The 20,431-nt window shown below is 42.2% G+C and overlaps 1 protein-coding gene and 1 long non-coding RNA gene across 7 annotated transcripts in view; one reads left to right on the plus strand and one right to left on the minus strand.

Annotated features, from left to right (window-relative positions):
* The window catches only part of sema3c (sema domain, immunoglobulin domain (Ig), short basic domain, secreted, (semaphorin) 3C), a 383,309-nt gene that overhangs the window by 189,563 nt on the left and 173,315 nt on the right, over window positions 1–20,431 (minus strand). The window contains exon 1 of one of the 6 annotated variants that reach the window (XM_072471388.1): window positions 17,045–17,417. The exons of 3 other annotated variants lie outside the window; for them this stretch is intronic. The gene's annotated coding sequence lies outside the window, so the exon portion shown is untranslated. Of the gene's footprint in view, window positions 1–16,556; window positions 16,578–16,667; window positions 16,835–17,044; window positions 17,418–20,431 lie in introns of those variants that run through there. 2 more of the 6 variants (XM_072471389.1, XM_072471392.1) reach the window with 2 other exon arrangements.
* Window positions 16,607–20,431, plus strand: part of LOC140387974 (uncharacterized) — a 133,490-nt gene continuing 129,665 nt past the window's right edge. The window contains exons 1-2 of the long non-coding RNA XR_011934040.1: window positions 16,607–16,727; window positions 18,716–18,845. This is a non-coding gene — a long non-coding RNA (uncharacterized lncRNA). The remainder of the gene's footprint in view (window positions 16,728–18,715; window positions 18,846–20,431) is intronic.

A 20,431-nucleotide genomic window follows, 5' to 3' on the forward strand; every position in this document is an offset into this window, starting at 1 on the left:
CTGGAAGGAACAGCCAGCTCTGGTGAACCAAAAATTGGGCCTGTGGGAGTTTTTCTCCTGCTCTATTGCTTAAAGAACCTCGTCACCAGGTGTGAGATGCTCTCAATGTTGCTGCATGTGGTGCAGGTCTGGTCCATTCCTTATCCCTGACTGTGGTGATCACTAGAACCATCTTCTGCTTTTTCTGGAGATGGAAAATAGAGAGATTCCGCAAAATCATAATGTACAAGTCTTCGAACAAAGCAGGATAGGAAGGGGAGAAAGGCACCCAACATTTCCCTCATCCTGATGGCCACCTTTGTGTGTGGCTGCCTCACTCTGTGCATAGATACTCGGTACACAAACACCACGTGTCACTACAGAGGCTCTGTCTGTCCCTGGTGTAGTGAAGAAGGAGTCTGGCTATATTGCTGTGGAATGCTCCATTCAGTTGAATTGTGCCACATCACCTGTCCCTTGTGGAGAATTTTATGTATAAAAACACCTTTGACCACAAGTCTATCAAGCAGTGGTCTGCATGTAACATCCTCATAGCTCTGCGAGAAAAGGAGATGGTGAATTCTGTCAGATGGCTCGCTGACTGTCAAAATCATTTGGCAGAATGGCTCAATCCCAGAATTTCTAAAACAAGCACTAAAATGTAGCTTGGCTGATGATGATTGAGGCCCTCCCTGTCAGATCCATCCTACACGCCTGGAGCCTCACTGTATTCAATTTAGTCTAATAAATTATTTTTATATTCATTGAGCTTATTTGTTGTATAAGACAAAAGGCACAAATCAGTTATAGGGGATTGGGTAAACACATTGTGAGTTAATTTTGTTACGACTAGGCTCATGATATTTTCACATAGTTGGAGCTAGTAGGAGCTGTGTGTGTGTGTGTGTTTCGCTCAAAGCAAAGGTGGAAATAAGGCTACAGCGCATGACACATTTCCCTTCCATTGATGTCATATTGATACCCCTTTAAGGCACATTTCATAGTAATCAACTATTTTCTGATAGATCTGATAGGTAAAAAGGCTATTTTAATGTAAATATTAAAGCCCAGTTTTAATACCTATTTTAAATTAAGGATTTCAGTACTCATAACCTTAGACCATGACAAAACACATAACTTCAACAGAAGCACAAAAGCCTGATACATGCACAAACTAATTGTAGATTAAAACAACATTTTTGCTGACAAAGTGAACAATCTATTGTCCTAATGAACAGATTTTCAAAGTCAGTTTGACATTAAGAAATAAGCTGTACCAGTAATCGAGATCAAGGTCAAGTAAGCACCAGAGCAATATGAAGACACCATTGTCCAGAATGTGGATAAAGCAAAGTCAGCAGAAAACCAGGAAAAACCAGTCTTGATAATAGCACAAAATTGCATTCCGTAGCAAATATTCAAACATGAAATATTCAGAACTTATGTTGCACATTGAGGATTGACAGTTAACCATCGAATCAAATGTATTTGATTCTCACCCAAACCAATTAGGACAGCATAGAGGTGTAGACAGATGGCTTTAGACTGATAACATTCTCCTTAAACATGATGGTCCGTACGGCCATCTTTATTCCGGGATCATTCTATACTTTGATCTAACTACTCGCTATCTCTATTTTCATATTTTCACTTTTCCACTCTGACTCTTGAAGTAAATGCAAGCTGTTTTTCCATAAGCAAGAAACCATTTCTGCATTAGTTTGAAAGTTAAATTGTTTATAAGTTACTTCTCTTTATGTCCTTTTGCCAGCCGGACTTTATTGAGAATAGATTTAAGTTTCTCTGAATTGTAATCCAATCGAGGCAATAAAAAATTCTTATTTGCATCCGAGATGTTTAACTCAAATTTCGACTGAGTTTTAGTGTTGCAAGACTTCACTAGGTTCGCATGGTAGATCTCTTCAATTTGGCGTAATTCGGCAAAAGGGGAGGAGCGCAGAGTCGGAGGAAATCGGAAGACCGAAGAAAGACCAGAAGGATGGAAGATCCAAAGACATCTATCCAAAAAACGCCTAAGGCTGGAGTAAGAAAACATCTTTTTCACCCATTAAAAGTCTTAAAGCTGCATCGAGTAGTGCTCCGACCCCTTAGAAAGGACCTTTTTTCAGACTGTGTTATTCAATCGGGTGCCGGTCGTTTAAACTCAAAATAACACGTGGCTGAAAGGTAAATAGTCGCGGTAGTGTACCAAGATTACACATAACGCGACCAGAAAACTGGGTGTAAGGCTGAGTATATGGCGGACATGACTCCTAAAATATATTCAGAACCTTCAAATGGTAGAGAACTACTTCCCACAACTTCCAAGGGAGGTCGCGCTGTACCAGATGTCTCTGTTGACGATATATTGGGAGCTGTTAGATCTTTGATTTATAGACATTTTGGACTGTCTAAAGTAGCCACAAAAATTGAATCAAAATATGACATCCCCAAAGGGCAGTGGTCCCTTCTTAACATCAAGAGGGCATGGGGAAAAACCACACGTTTAAATAGAGGAAAATGTATGAAATGGTCTTTTGCAGTAATGGCACAGCTCCGCAAACATCAAGAGACAATTGCAAAAACTAAATTCGATCATGACTTTAAGTCCACTAAAGACCAACTATCAGCAGTTGTTGAAGAATTACGAGATGCAAAATCTAAACCTGAACAATGTGATCAGATTAAAACATTATTGGAAAATGAAACCTTTAAAGTTCAACAACAATCATTACAAATTGATGAACTCCAAAAAGAAATACTGACTCAGAATCCAAAAGTCAACAGTTAATATCAGACAATGATGGTCTTAAAAGTCAAAATTGGCAGTTACTTGAGGAAAAATGTATTTTGGAAAGTGACATGGACACCATGAGATGTCATAACAAATTACTGACAGACAAATTAACAGTGCCACCAATGGCAAGAGTTGAAATGATTTTAACTAATGCTCAAGATGTACCAGTGATATCTAAATCAAATCCTACATTATTGCAAGCTACTACTGACATGAAAATAATGAATACATTGATTGACGTTCCACTGGGGGAGTCTGGCCGAATGGATTATCTGTCCATTCCGGGTTCAAGGACACTTTTACCCCAGAATAAACTGTTATTTTACTCTGAGGCTGACCACGACATGCTGTTGGCCCCGATCCAAAAGCCTCTCATGGCAGCTTTAATAGACTGTGAGATTTTTAAACAAGAAAAGCCTGTTCGGTTGAGCAACAAGCCTAGTGGCAAACAAAGTGTAATACAACTTAACCCATTAAGTACGAAACAGCTTGGAGTTAAAGTGATAAAGGCAACAGACTGGGTTTTAAACCATTTAACATATCTATCATCTAAAACCCATTTTGTTACTGGTTTAAAACCAGAACTGTCGGCAGCTTTAAATTTGATCCTACCCAGACCTCAGTCCTAGTCCAAAACAGCAATTGCTAAAAATAACACATCAATCGTTGCTTCTCCTTCTCCGTTAACGACAAATCCGACCCCTGTACTCACTTCGAAAAAGAATTCCAGAAAAGATATGGAATTCCTTTCTCGTGTTGAAGACGGCCATTTTGCGAATTTCAGATTTCATGATTACAAACTGGACTCCTACGATGAAGGCCCACCTCCTGGCTACAGGGATACGCCCCAAGTCACGTAGCGCCAAAAAGTTGCCAAGAACTGTTAACTTGAGAAAACTGTCATTATTTTAAATGTTGCTTCATTAATTTTAAGAAAGTAACAAATCTTGTTAGCTGTGCTTTCTTTAACAGAGCCGACAAATTCAGCTACAGAAAACCAAGTTCATTCAGTGCAAGATTGGTTCAGTCATATATTCAATAAGTTATTGTGTTTGATATTTTAAAATAAATGTTTAAAATTAGCTTGGAAATTAAAACTTCAGACAATGTGGAAGCTGTTTTTAAAAAAAACCCTGATTAAAAGCAAATCTATGTTTGAGAACACACCGTTCTAAGACAATTGACAAGCAGTAAGTTGGCAGCAATCCAACTTTTACTCCCAGTCCATTTTGAGTGACATATATATAAAAGACGTTTGAGAAAGATGCGAATGGCATCATTCCAAGCCCCTTTTTTGTTTTTGCAGGGAAATTAACCCTTTCAACAGGCTTTTGTGTATAATCCAGAAGATGTCAAAGACTTGGCAATTCACATCCAATACAAAGTTAAAAAGAAACTTGACCAACCCTTTGTTTACACTCTTTGGGGTTGGCTTTCAAATTGGTTGGGTGGCACAGGAATTAATATCATTCACCGACTTTTCCTATTTTGCATATTTTGACTTATCATTTACGTACTAATGTTGCTGATCAGATACTTTGGCTAATGCATGCCTACCCATAGTGCCCCACCAATCCACATAGTTCATATAAACCACTAGCCAAAAACATTAAACTGGAAAGTTTCTGTTGAACTATTATTTACTGCATTATTATTAATTAATTAATTAATTATTATTAATAATTTTATTACTGAATTACAGTCAATTTTGATAATCATTTTACCATTTATCATTAAATCATATCCTGAACTTCAGTTATTTTACTGTATAATCATTTTATTTGTATACATGAAATTATTATTATTAATTGTTTATTACTGAATGATGTAATCATGATATCAATTCTTAATCAGTATATCACTGTTTTAAGCAATACTAAGGAAAGAAAAGTTGGATCCACGCATCACATGTGAAACGCGCGTATAAGTATTAAGATCTGTAAAAATGTTTACCGTAATATTCATTTTCAGTTATTTGATTGGCTTTGTAAATGTTGTACCAGAACTGAATGAGAACACATTCCTTTACACATCTAAGATATATGCTAAAATGTCAACATTTCCAACTGTTGGGTATGCATTGTAATCCTTACTAACGCAGGAGAAGGTATTCCCTTCTTAAATATCCCCTTTAATGCTTCAGAAACAGCAGAATGGTACATCCATCAGAGTGTCCCTCGCTCTGTTGTGGTCCGTTCTGGAGCATATTCATATGAAAAAGGAAGGTACAAGATTTATCTAAAGAAATTTATTAACTTATGGAAATCTGCAGGTTATCCACTAAACACCTTTTCAGGATGGCACCAACTTAAATATAACCCTAACAAAAATCCTCAATATATTAGCCTCCCAACTAATATTAAACAAAAAGGATCAATATGCCTCACTAGTAATCACTCTAAAGGGATGAAAAAGGGCAATAGTGTTTGTAATAATTATTTGGATGTTAACACAGTTTATAAATGTACACAGAATTTATTACAAAGAACAGAACGGTCCTCAACAATAACAGGCATACACAACATCACAAATAATAAAACATTCTCACATCATTGGTACTTAGAAGATATTTACTTATACTCTGCTTATAATGGAACTTATTTTATTTGTAATGACAAAGCATATTCCTGGCTCCCAAAATACTGGGCAGGATCTTGCTACAGAGTACCTGCCATTCATCATCTCCCTAATCTCCCTTATGTTTCAGAACCAGCCACTCGAAGAAATAAACGTGCTATCATCTTACGAGACGCAATTTATGCTAAAATTATTCCTTTCTATTGGGAAGTAGGGGCGGCCAATTAATTAAATAAAATAACAACCATCATACAAAACGTAGCCGATTATACTGCCACTGCCCTAGATAAAATTTCTGACGAAATGCGAGCAATTCGAACTGTGGCATTACAAAATCGAATAGCACTTGACTATGTGCTAGCCGAAAAAGGTGGCATCTGTGCCCTGATTGGTGCGGAGTGTTGCACTCTTATTCCAGATAACTCAAAGGAAGTTAAAGATCTGGCACACATTCAAAAGGAAGTCAAGAAACTTGACTCACCCTCAGATACCTCTATCTGGGAGAAACTTTGCGGGTGGTTGGGACCCACAGGAATGTCCACAGTAAGAATAATCTTTTTCTTCTGTGCAGCAGGATTCATTATTTACATGACATTCCTGGTGATCAAATGCATTGGACAACTATTCGCTAAATGCAAGGGCCCAACAATCAAAATGATTCACACTAACCCTACTACACGACCATTAGATGAAATAGAACTGCAATATTGTTGTTGAAATGTTACTGGTCAATCAATTATTTGACTGTATTATTAACATATTGCTAATAGATTAACACTGAAACAGTAGAATCAAATTCGATTAATTGTCATTTTATAATAATAATTCTTTAAGAGTTTTAATAATTTTTACTGTAATGCAAAGCTTGCCCACTCTATTGTTGAAAACTGCAATGACAATGAATGAGTTCTTCTTCGCGCTTTGACCTATCCTATCGCATTTACTCTTTTGTTTTATCTTATTGTGATATATCTCACTTAATCTTTTGATTTATCAAAGGGCAGACTGATAGTAATCAACTATTTTCTGATAGATCTGATAGGTAAAAAGGCTATTTTAATGTAAATATTAAAGCCCAGTTTTAATACCCATTTTAAAATAAGGATTTCAGTACTCATAACCTTAGACCATGACAAAACACATAACTTCAACAGAAGCACAAAAGCCAGACACATGCACAAACTAATTGTAGATTAAAACAACATTTTTGGTGACAAAATGAACAAGCTATTCCTAATGAACAGATTTTCAAAGTCAGTTTGACATTAAGAAATAAGCTGTACCAGTAATCGAGATCAAGGTCAAGTAAGCACCATAGCAATATGAAGGCACCATTGTCCAGAATGGATAAAGCAAAGTCAGCAGAAAACCAGGAAAAACCAGCCTTGATAATAGCACAAACTCGCATTCCATAGCATACACAAATATTTAAACATGAAACGTTCAGAACTTCTGTTGCACATTGAGGATTGACAGTCAACCATCGAATAAAATTTATTTGATTCTCACCCAAACCAATTAGGACAACATGGAGGTGTAGACAGATGGCTTTAGACTGATAAAATTCTCCTGAAACATGATGGTTCGTACGGCCATCTTTATTCCGGGATCATTCTATACTTTGATCTAACTACTCCTATCTCTATTTTCATATTTTCACTTTTCCATTCTGACTCTTGAAGTAAATGCAAGCTGTTTTGCCGTAAGCAAGAAACCATTTCTGTATTATTTTGAAAGCTAAATTGTTTATAAGTTACTTCTCTTTAAGTCCTTTTGCCAGCCGGACTTTATTGAGAATAGATTTAAGTTTCTCTCAATTGTAATCAACTAGAGGCAGTAAAAGATTCTTATTTGCATCCGAGACGTTTAACTCAAATTTCTACTGAGTTTTAGTGTTGCAAGACTTGACTAGATCCGCATGGTAGATCTCTTCAATATTACAACATAAACATAGGCAAGCCTCTGGTCCCCATGTGCTTACCATCAGAACTAGCCAAGGTTAGCATATCCCACCAATAGTATCTAAATCGCTGGCTTTGAAAGCAGACCAAGGCAGGCCAGCAGCACGGTTCAATTCCCGTACCAGCCTCCCTGAACAGGCGCTGGAATGTGGCGACTAGGGGCTTTTCACAGTAACTTCATTGAAGCGTACTCGTGACAATAAGCGATTTTCATTTCATTTTCATTTTCATTTTCATTTCATTTATCAGTATATGTCTGACATATCAATGCTGTTAAATGTTATCCTGCCATGTATTGCATGTTAATACTAGCTCAGGACAAGTCCTCGCGCAAACTTAGATCGCATTCACATCTGGCTATGCGTCCACATGTGGTATGCATTACAGCTGTAAATTACAGTTTGGTCAGCCACACATAAGTCAATGATGGATTCATCGGCCTCGTCACAACCAGTTTGGTGGAGCGATGAGGCCATTCAATCTCGAGAGAAGCCTCTCACGTGAGTCGCGACCGAACCTCGCGAGACTTCGCGATCTGGATCTGATATGCTAGTGTGGAAACCAGTGCTTAACTGTGCCTGCCCAGAGTCTCCGAAGCAAGGCCATTCGATCCTTGGCGCTGGGTAGATCTAGTGTTAGCATATTCAAGTAAGACTAACTACTCACTTGAATATGCAAGTCTGGATCCCCACCTCAATGTGCGGGATCGAGATCGTGATGCGTTGCAAGATCTCGCCCAAATTGACACTTAGAAATTTTTTGGTTAAATCGTGCCTAATATTTTCAAAGGACTTCACATATAGCAGCACATGATATGTGGATTGGCTGCTTTGTAAGCCCATGTCTAACTCTGTGCACGTGGTGCTTCAATTTACAATGGTGGCATACTATTGCTCCACTTAGAGGACAAGACATGAACCAGAGGAAGCATGGTTGCTCGGTGGTTACCACAGTTGCTTCAGGGTCCCAGGTTCGATTCCGGGCTTGGGTCACTGTCTGTGTGGAGTCTGCACGTTCTCCCCTTTTTTGCATGGGTTTCCTCCGTGTGCTCCGATTTCCTCCCACAGTCCAAAGATGTGCGGGTTAGGTGGATTGGCCGTGCTAAATTGCCCTGAGTGTCTAAAAAGGTTAATTGGGGTTACTGGGTTAAGGAGATGGGGTGGAGGAGGTGTGTGCTTGAGTAGGGTGCTCTTTCCAAGGGCCGGTGCAGACTTGATGGGCCGAATGCCCTCCTTCTGCACTATAAATTCTACGAAAGATTCAGGCCTTTGACAATTTTTGAAGTCATCCTGGACAATGTTGTGTCAGGGAACAGGATGCAGGGAGTAAGAGAAGATAAAACTGCCGATCTTCTCAAGCTGTGGGAAAGTATCACTCAATGCTGTGTCATGCACTCATTGCCACCTGCACATTCATATAAACAGCACAAACCGTGATTAGCTTATGGTGAAAGCTCTGATTAAAGTAGCTGGTTGGTCACAGTTGTCACTTTTTATCATTTGAGGTGGGAAACAGCTGCCCGTTTGGAAAGCAAGGACACTTGACACAATCCTGCACCCTGATATTTGCAAGCACCCGACCAGTTCTGCACAAAACCCAGAGAATGCAGATTGTGAACATTGAGGTGGCAATACAGGGTGAGTCACAGGCTATAGCTGTGGCAAAACAATTGATGCCAGCAGAAGATCAGAAGGAAGCTGTTAACAAACCAAAGAGCTACTGGAATTTAAGAGCATCAGTGTCATGTTAGCAGGTGGCTGCCTAATCATCCTTGTGCTTATTAAAGAAGATTAAAAAACTGGCTGGACTTAATCAGCCAATTGTTCCATACACCAGTGGGCAGCACTTTGGCAGATATTGTTGATAATCCCTGTACTAGACTTAAAGGAGTAAAAGCCAAAAACGTTGCACAGACCAGGCACCAGATGGAACAAATCGACATGGGGCTTAATGCCGACATAAAGTCAATGGAGACAATGTTTTGAGTCATTGTCAGATATGTGACAGATCTGCATATAGATTTGATAGCATCATGGCAAGTGCAAACAGTCACGCTTTGGCAATTAATAATCTCCTTTAATCTAGTAGTACTTAATTTTAAAAAAATAATGTGATTATGTTGCTTTAAAGTAACCCTCAGCATAAAGAGATAAGAAACTTGACAAGGGGCACTGGACTTGATAGCTTCCAGTTAAATACTATGTGACCTACAATGACATGCTATAGTGCGAGGTATTTTATGAAGATTGTCTTATTTAGGGACCTTTTATTGCTGATGAGTTTCCATAAACAGTTTCTCAACAGGAAGGTTTTCTGTGACAATGGTTGTGATTCTGCCTCTTGTCACATTACATAAATACCCCCTCACCATCTGACATGATAAACAAAGGAAAAGCCATTCAAAGTTAACAGTAAAGAAGAAATCAGCCCTCTAAATTATGAGTTACCAAGTGGCTTATTTTTAATGCCTGCTCAGAATTACTGGAAGTACCACTGGGCAGTAACCTTTCCCCTAAACATTACAAGACTTGGAGTTTGCCAAAGACCTCATTAGCATGCAGGATGTTACTAAATCGGGATGAACACAAATCAAATGGGCGTTAGTGGGAGAGTTTTCAATAGGTCACGGTGAATATTAAAATTCCCATTCTCCACACACCAGGATCTCATGCTACGTATCGCCAATCTGAATATTCACTCTTTAATGAATAGTTATATTCCTGTTGTACCACAGGCTTTATATATGAGCACTGTGTCGTGTGTCGGACCTGAAGTAAAACCTTAGCAGTCTAGCACTGATCAGATTCAACTTGAAAGCAGCAGCCCCATATATACAATGGCTGCTACAACAGTGTGCAGCAGATTGTTTTAATGTTAAAGATTGAGAAAGCTCATACAGATGCATCACTGATGATGAATTGGTGCAGTAAAGGTGCGATGAAATCCTCAAGGGCATTCTTTCCAAACAGCTATGTAATCGCCTGGGAGTAGGAGCTCAGGTGATACCACTTGAAAAGTGTCTTTCCTTTTGATTATTTCAGACAGTGAGCTTAGCTTTCAATTATATTATTATTCCTGTCAAAATGAAAGGTCATGAATTGTTCGCCCTGAATTGACCCAGAATACCTGACACCATAGCCTGGAATTTAGCCTGGAGGTAAACTCTGTGGAAGGTGGCTGCTGTTTTGAGGTTGGGATCTTTGGAAGAACATATTTGCTGAATGCCCGACAGAATGTAACTGCAGGCTCGTTTTAGGAGAAGTCCTGACCCATAGTCAGCCTAATTGATAGACTTTCAAGCCAGAGGCCTGATTCACAAGCCTACTATTGGGAGAGCCAGAGAGATTGTCATGGGAGGATCCCATGGTTGCTGGTGGGAAGGTTCCCAGGGTCCCAAACACAATGTGTTGTATGCTGGTCTTGGGAGTTCGGGGGAATGGGGGGAGTGGGGGGCGGTTGCGTTCAAATTGTGCTGGGCAATGTGGGGTGGGGTTTGCAGAGGGTGTTCTGATGGCAATCAGAGGGCTCAGACAATCATCATCTTGGAGAGGGGATTAGATATTGATTGTGAGGAGAGCAGCAAAATTGTAAGTATAGTGGGAAGTTTACTGAACAGATTGTTGGATGTTGTTTTTTACCTTCATGGATGTGAGCATCACTGGCAAGACCAATAACAATTCTCCATCTCTAATTTCCCTTAAGGAGGTAAGAAGAGCTGTCTGTTTTCTTCAGCTGAAAAAAACCCCATGTGGTGTAGTTGGACGCGCAGTGCTGTTAGGAAGGGAGTTCCAGGTTTCTGACACAGGAACAGTGAAGGAACGGTGATCTATTTCCAAGTCAGGATGGTTTGTGGTTTAAAGGGAAATTTGCAGGTACTGGTGTTCTCATGTATCTGCTTCTAGATGGTAGAGTTTGCAGGTTTGGAAGGAGCTGTCGAAGAGGGCTTGTAGTACATCTTACAGATGGTGCACTGAGTGCAAGTGGTGGAGGGAGTTCACATTTAAAGTAGTGAACGGGGTGCCGGTGAAGCAGGCTGCTTTGTCCTGGATGTTGTTGAGCTTCTCAAGTGTTGTAGGAGCTGCATATACCCAGTCAGGGGACGAGTATTCCATCACACTCCTGACTTGTGCCTTGTAGATGGTGGAGAGGCTTTAAGGAGTCAAGTGATAAGTTATTTGCTGCATTATTCTCAGCCCCTGTTCTCCTTTTGTAACCATAGTATTTATATGGCTCATCCAGTTAAGTTTCTAGTAAATGGGCAACCCAAGGATGTTGATGGTGGGGGTTTCTGTGGTGGTAATGCCATTGACTATCAAAAGGCGATGGTTAATATCCTCCCTTGAAGATAATCATTGCCTGTACCTGTGCGGTATGAACATTATTTGCCATGTGTCAGCCCAAACCTGAATGTACTCCAGTCTTTCTGCATGTGTGCATGGAAGGAGTTGCGATGAAACTGACAATTGTGCAATCATCGGCGAACATCTCCCCTTATGATATTATGATAGAATGAAGGTCATTGATGAAACAGCTGGAGATGGCTGGTCCTAGCACACTAACCTGAGGAACTCCTGAAGTGATGTCCTGAAGCTGAGATGATTGACCTCCAAGAACCACAATCATCTTCCTCTGTGCTAGATATGACTCCAATTAGTGGAGCGTTTACCCTCTGATACCCATTGACTTCAATTTTGCTTGGGGTCCTTGATGTCATACTCAATCCAATGCTGCCTTGATACCACTCTTACCTTTCCTCTGGAATTCAGTTATACTGTTCATGTTTGGACCAATGCTGTAATGAGGTCAGGAGCTGAGTGGCCCAGACGGAACCCAGACTGAACATCAATTAGCAGATTCTTGTTCAGTACTGCTGCTTGGTAGCACTGTCAAAGATATCCTCCATCACTTTACTGATGACTGAGAAGAGACTGAAGAGATGGACTGTGAGACAAGTGATGGACAGATAGTTGGACCAACCAACACACACACACAACATCGCAGCCAATCACCAGTGAGAGCACACGCACTATAAAACAGGGAACACCACAGTTCCCACTCATTCTACCAGGAGATAGCTCAGAGCACAGAGCTCACAGCGTGCCACTCAGACATACACCATGTGCTGAGTGCCTCACCAAGATAGTGAAAGGGCTGGGTCCACAGGTTAGCTGGTGAAGCACGACCCTAAGTCAGCAGTTATTAGTTGTTATTGTTCAAGACAATAAAACAGAGTTGTACCATCTACAGCCGTGTTGGTTCATTTGTGTATCGGAACACCCAACACGACATGATACCAGGTCTGGAAACTAGCCAGCGACTGTGAGACCTACCTGCACCTCTTCAGAAGTCCGCCATCCTGCTCCATGGAAAACATCAGCCCGCCGTAGCCTCTCCGAATCGCTGGAAATCTTGGCGTCAACTGGAAGCTGTTTAAACAGCGCTTCCAGCTCTTCCTAGAAGCCACAGACAGGGAGAATGCATCGGGCACCAGGAAGATCGGCCTCCTCCTCTCCACGGCGGGGCAACACGCCATCCACATCTACAACTCCCTGGCATTCGCGGAAGGCAAGGACAAGACGAAGTACAAGACGGTGCTTCTAAAGTTCGAGGAACACTTCAGCGTGGAAGTTAATGAGAGCTTCGAGAGGTACCTCTTCCAGCAGCGCCTGCAGGGTAAGGATGAGCCTTTTCAATCTTATTTGACACACCTCCGTATCCTCGCGCAGTCCTGCGGCTATGAGGCCACTTCCGACTCCATGATTCGGGATCAGATAGATTTTGGGGTCACCTCGGACACCCTACGCCAGCAGCTCCTCAAAATAAAGCACCTCATCCTCGCGACTGCCATCGAGACCTGCGTCCTCCATGAGAACGCGACTAGCCGGTACTCCCAAATCCAGGCAGCCAAATCGGCACGGTAGGGGTCCTACGAGGCCGACCGGGTCCAGTCGATCGAGTTCCTCCCGGCCTGCGGCCCGGATAAGGGCGGCCATTTTGAGTGCTTTCCGAGGCCTCCCGTGCTTGTACGCGCCAAAAGAGGATATGTTGACGCAGAGGGACAGGATACGCAGGACCGCACCGCGCATGCGCGGTGGCGCAACAAATGCCATGATGTCACGACGTGCGGCAACTGTGGCTCCGCCCACTTAAAGCGGCAATGTCCGGCCAAAGCACGACAATGCCTCCGCTGTGGCAGGATGGGCCACTACGCTGCCTGCTGTCGAGCAGCTCAACCTGCCAACTCTCAACAATTCCACCAGCCTCGCAGGGACGTGCGGGCCATTCAGCCCCCATACACCGAGTTATATCCTGACAACATGCAGACCAGTGATACTGACGACAGGGAACCCTTCTGCGTTGCGGTAATCCACAAGAACCGGATGTCCCCAAGTCGGAACCACCAGCTGATGCCAGTGCACATTGATCCGGGCGATGAGTGGCGTGCTACCCTAACGGTCAACCGATCACCGATCACATTTTGCTTGGACACTGGTGCCTCCGCCAATCTCCTCGCATGGTCAGCCTTCCAGACCTTGAAGGTTAAACCACCGATTCTGCCATCCCACTGTCAGCTGGTTGACTACAATGGAAACGTCATCCCGGCCACAGGGCCTGCCAGCTCGAGGTTACACACAACTCACACAAAGCCACATTATCTTTTGAAATAGTTGGATCCTCGAAGGACTCTCTGTTAGGCGCACAGGCGTGCAAGATCCTCCACCTCGTTCAGCGGGTGCACACTCTGTCTCCAGAAGGCACATCCGATTTCCCGGATGCAGACTTTAGGGCGCAGCTCCACTCACTCCTCGCGCACAACCAGGAGGTTTTCGAGGGCATGGGCACACTGCCCTACATGTACAGAATACGGCTCAAACCGGACACCACCCCAGTCATTCGCGCACCTCGTAGGGTCCCAGCACCACTCAAAGATCGCCTCAAGGAGCAGCTGCAGGACCTGCAGGACCAAGGAGTGCTTTCCGGGTCACGGAGCCAACGCCATGGGTCAGCTCCATGGTGTGCCACTCAGACATAGACCATGTGCTGAGTGCCTCACCAAGATAGTGATAGGGCTGGGTCCACAGATTAGCTGGCGAAGCACGAACCTCAGCCAGCAGTTATTAGTTGTTATTGTTCAAGACAATAAAACAGAGTTGTACCATCTACAACCGTGTTGGTTCATTTGTGTATCGGAACCCCCAACACGACAGATTGTAGTGTTGTAGCTGTACTGCAAGTTACGTATGGGCCTGGCTAGTTATGGAGTATGGCTTCAGTACTACAGCTGGAATGTTTTCAGGACTCTTAGTCTCAGTTGTATCCTGATATCACATGGAGTGAATTGAATTGGCTGCAGATTAGCATCTGTGATGTTGGGCCCCCAGGAGAAGGCCAATATATCATCCACTCGATACTTCTGGCTGAAGTTGGTTGAGAATGCTCCAGCCTTATCTTTTGCACTCATGCTTGGGCTCTCCATCACTGTTTTTACCCTCAATGGTTAAGAGCCACATTCTTTAGTGTTACAGTGCTGCACCCCATGTTAAAATACAAATGACTACACACCTCTGCTGAACAAAGGTTCAATGCGCCAATTATAAAGCCAATGGGACCTTTAACATTGGGCAGTAAGTATGAAAGTGCCAATATTTTTCTTCTCAGACAAAAGATTTGAAATGCGATGTGAAAAACAACTTGTGAAAATACACCATCTATGCCCCTTTAATTTCTGACTGATAACACAGCAACACTTGTGTTTCATGGGTTAGTGTGGATATATAGTTACACCCAGAAAACCATTGCCAACGCGAGGAACTTTCACATCATTAATCATAAACGCTTTTTCAACTGCAAAAGCCACTAAACTAAAAACAAAATGTGCATTTATCACAACTTAACTGTGTCACCTTGTACCCGTTGCTGCAGAGTTTTTCCTGTAGCTTGCTTTCGCACATCTGCACAGTATCTTCAAGAGGAAACCTCTGAGTTAGAATATGTGTACTCGGAGGGCTGAGCAATTTGTGCTCAATTTATTTATACATCCTGAAATCCCCTGTTCCTCTTTCCTTTGTGCTGTGTTACACTCATTCGAATTACATTAGTCATTTTATTTATACTCTGAAATGTCTGGAAGCCCGTCTCCATTGAATATGACTCACTGAGCACAACTGGACTCAGAACAATTTTGAAACATCTTTCAAATAATTGAAGGTGCGGCCACCTCATCCGCACACATCACCACAGGACAGGCTGCACCCACATACAAGTGCTCCCTCAAAATAAATATTCACCAGATTTTGAAGAAACTTTCAACACCAACATGCTGAGCTACTCACACTGTACAGGTGAAGAATCCAGCTGCCACCTGTTTATATATATCCAGGGGTTAAGATTCCTGCTACATTTACAATTTGATTACTTGTATTTTAAGAGGCTGGTCATTTACTGACCTTTCATCCAGTAACGATTAGACTGTTAATCATAGCAAAGTATTTCATAACATTAACAGTTATTAACACCGGTTTAATAATTTCACCTTTTAGCTACGAATGAACAGAAATTTATTTTGAGAGACAAATTAACAACGGATGGTTTTCCTGAAAGAGTGGTCACAGCTTAAAATTCTATCATTCATGCACAAAATAGATATTTTGTATCAATCAAAACCTTTCAATCCTTCGCCCTTAGCCCAGGACTGAATTTTTCATTTTCAGTTCGAATAATGTAAACCTCTGCCAGACATCCATAAAAATACCCCTCTCTTGGAGCAATGAGATTATGTCCCATTCGGTTCAACCCTGAGATGAATTTCAAAACAGTAAAACCCAGGGAATCTCTCCATCCAGTGATTCACCCAGAAACAGCAATAAACCCAACCTTGCATTAATAGGAATACAAACTTTGATTGTCATAAACCCTGTATATTAATTCTATATCACAGCTAGGGAGGAATTAAAGGACAAAGATTGCTGAGCAAGCAAGATAAATTCAGACTGATTTCCAAGCATCCACATGGTTCTTAAAAATGTCTCCGTTCTTCCAGTCATTATTTTATTTGTCATGAATGAGTAGCCCCACTGAGTATATATATATATATATAGTCAGTCATTACCTGGATATATTTCCTTGAATCAAAGTAACTTTATGGGAATAGATATCATCACAAAGACACTGCACTCCCACTACACAAGCTCGTCCAGCAGCGATTGACAAATTTCTCCAAGAGCACGGAAACATTTACTCACAACAAGAATTACTTCCTAAATTGTCCCGATCAATCTGATGACCTCAAGCTCACAACGACTGTGCACGAAAATGTGAACAAAGGCTGCAGGAATCGGTAACCGGCAACTAACCTGGACAGCACTCCAGTGTGCGTGAAGTTACACAAGAATGAGTCATAACATCGGTCCCAGGTATTTTCCTCTTTTCAAAAGCTGGTTGGAAACGCAGTGGTCATTACTTTCCTAAACTGGTTGGGTTTCCCTCAGCCACTAACGTTCTTGGTTGCTAGGTAGTCGCGCAACCTTTAATAACGCAGTGTGTGCCTCCAAGTCAGTTTCAAGTTGGCTAAACAGTGAAATGGAACAACAGAGGGAAGCTCTCACTGCGTTAAGATACAGAAAGGCATCTGTTTAACTCCTGATTCAAAGCCAAGAGAAGTATAAAATGAGAAAAATTCACTGGGCTAACAAACTAACCCCTACTGCAATTTCAAAACAGATCACCTTACCTCACATTCAGCCATATGTAATAGTTCCAGCAGCGTTTATCCCACTGTACACTATTGTTTCACTTTCCAATGTTTACTGCTTTTCTTACTATGGTCAAAAGCATTCAATGACATCACTCATCAGAGAGCCGCCCAAGCTTAAATAGATTATTGAAACGAGGAGCCTGTACTGGACCAGAACGAGATCTGTTCAAAAACTGTAGCTTTCAGCGTTAGTTAGTCACCAGCAGCAATCTAATTTTGTATTGAAGGAAGTTAGTCTTCAACCTTGCTAGGTCATGGACTGCTTGACAAAAACAGAACAAGAGAAATCGAAGTTAATGCGATAAAGCTGTAATTCTAACTGATCATGCTTATTCCAGTAACCGAAAGCAGGCATTAATCCTCTTCCAGTTGCTATGCTAATATGCCTGTTTGAATCTGCCAGTCCATGCCAGCATTCCTGTGTGGGGGCAGCAGACACAAAGCACACCAATTAAATGGAGCTCACAAAGACATTGTAACACCAAGATCAAGCATTGCAGAATCCTTTAATATTTAACTTACTCATTTATTTTACTATCATCAACTGAAGTAATCAGCCAGTAAACAAAATCCACATGAACCCATAAAGGGATTCCACATTTTCAGAATTACATATATATTATAGGGCATTGCACACATTAAATACAAAGCCAGTAATATTCAGGAAACACTTAAACACACTTGTCCCAGTGACAATTCCGACATTTCATTGAACTTTCACATTATGTTCTCCTTTATTAAAAATATGAAAGTACTTTTGAGGCAGCAGATTGGAGACATTTTTATGAGCATTTCCCCCTTAAAGAGCTTACCCTGTAAATAATATTCTAAAGACTGCTAATCTTGATGAAATTACGAACAATTATAAACCCCATCAATAAGCCGAATTACAAGTGGTTTATTGAGTCTTATTTTGCATCGATTTAGTCAGGAAAATGTTTTATTTATTCGATGTGCATTGCCAACATTAATGTGCATGCTGGTATACACAGAATGACCACGCTCGTTATCTTCGAGCAGGCGAATGCATTGTATACAGTCTTCATTATACACTGGCTTCAGTAACAGCTGGTGGCAGGTGGCATCGACCCACTGCAATGCCAAAATATGAAATAAACAGAACTGCAGGCATGCCGACCATTTACCCAGCATGTCTCTGGCACAGTTACCCACAGGGCAGTACTCAATACACAGACAGTGGCATCTGCTAGTGCAACTCACACATCATATCACAGCTAGTACCTTGCTCCTCTTGTGAGCTGCTATTCCGCTATTGTGCAAACGCAAGAAAAAAATGCTAAATGAAAGAAAACTGCCTGTAATATCTACTGCTGACCCCTATTTAATCCTCCCCTCCCACTTGCTTAATAGGTGGGCCATTTAATATTTAAAAATGGATCAATATTGATTTCCAATGTTTTCTTGAGCGGGTAGAATTGACTGCTTTTGAATTGTCATTACATGCCACTGGCACTATAATGTGTGAAGCCATGCTGCGTAATGACAAAAACCGCAGTGATGCATTTTGTTCCCTTGAGTAGTTGTGAATTTTTGTTACACATTGCTTATCGAGAAAGTCCTGCCAAGCAGTACGGCAATGGTATTTTATATTTCTGTAACGTAGTCAACCTTTGTTCACTGATGCAGATAACCCCAGGCTTGTGGAGGTGTCCCGGCATCACATAATATTTCGGAAAGGGATAAACTGTTACATCTTATGAAAAAAAGCTGAAGACTCCTGCCTTTAATTGGGTCGTGTGTGGAATATTTTCAAAAGGTTCTTCCATGCGGTATTTTACTTCTGATGCTAATTGCAAGTTACTATCACTGAATGTGAAAACAAACAGCAATATTAGATACCAATAGATATTTGAGGTTGTATGTTTCGGGCATTCCAGTTACAATTTCAACATTGATCTGAGTGCACAGACCTCATGACTGCTGAAAGGAAAACGAACTGTGGCATATCAGTGCCACCAATCTCTAGTAGCTCGCATATCAATACCAAGATGTACATGAGGGCAAAAATCCAATAGGGAATTCAAGAAAAGCAGTATATCCAGAGTGATTAGATTATGGCACTTGCTACCGCATGCAGTATTTGAGATGAGTGCCTGAGGTATGTTTTAAGGGAAGCTCGATACCACTAAGGAAAAGTGAATAGAAGGCTCTGCTGATACCGGGCAGCACGGTAGCATAGTGGTTAGCACAACTGCTTCACAGCTCCAGGGTCCCAGGTTAGATTCCCAGCTTGGGTCACTGTCTGTGCAGAGTCTGCACGTTCTCCCCGTGTCTGCGTGGGTTTCCTCCGGGTGCTCCGGTTTCCTCCCACAGTCCAAAGATGTGCAGGTTAGGTGGATTGGCCATGATAAATTGTCCTTATTGTCCAAAATTGCCCTTAGTGTTGGGTGGGGTTACTGGGTTATGGGGATAGGGTGGAGGTGTGGGCTTGGATAGGGTGCTCTTTCCAAGAGCCGGTGCAGACTCGAAGGGCCGATTGGCCTCCTTCTGCACTGTAAATTCTGTGATTCTATGATAAGGTTAGGTAAAGATGGGTGGGAGGATGTTGGTGCAGTGCTTAAACACCTGTTTTCTAAGTTCTACACAAGTCAACACTGCTCTGAAGGAGAGATCATGGTTGGGGTTAGAAAGAGATTTCTTGAGTGGTGGTGGTGTGGCGTTCTGTTGAGAGAGATGGCAGGGTAAGAGTGATCACGGGGGAAAGAGTGATCACGGGGGAAAGAGCGATCACGGGGGAAAGTGCGATCACGGGGGAAAGAGCGATCACGGGGGAAAGAGCGATCACGGGGGAAAGAGCAATCACGGGGGAAAGAACGATCACGGGGGTAAGAGCAATCACAGGGTTAAGAGCGATCGCAGGGGGAAAAACGATATGGGGTTAAGAGTGATCATGGGGGTTAAGAGTGATCACGGCGTAAGAGTGATCGCAGGGGTAAGAGCAATCAGAGGGGTAAGAGTGATCACGGGGGTAAGAGCGATCACGGGGGGAAGAGTGATCATGGGGGTAAGAGCGATCATGGGGGTAAGAGTGTTCACGGGGGTAAGAGTGTTCACGGGGGTAAGAGCGATCACGGGGGTACGAGCGATCACGGCGGGTAACAGTGCTCATGGGGGGAAGAGTGATCATGGGGGTAAGAGTGTTCACGGGGGTAAGAGTGATCACGGGGGTCAGAGCGATCACGGGGGTAAGAGCGATCTCGGGGGGTAAGAGTGATCACGGGGGTAAGAGCGATCACGGGGGGTAAGAGTGTTCACGGGGGTAAGAGTGATCACGGGGGTAAGAGCAATCATGGGGGGTAAGAGTGATCACGGGGGTAAGAGTGTTCACAGGGGTAAGAGTGA

The sequence above is a fragment of the Scyliorhinus torazame genome, chromosome 13 (assembly GCF_047496885.1).
Source record: "Scyliorhinus torazame isolate Kashiwa2021f chromosome 13, sScyTor2.1, whole genome shotgun sequence".
Lineage (NCBI taxonomy): Eukaryota > Metazoa > Chordata > Chondrichthyes > Carcharhiniformes > Scyliorhinidae > Scyliorhinus > Scyliorhinus torazame.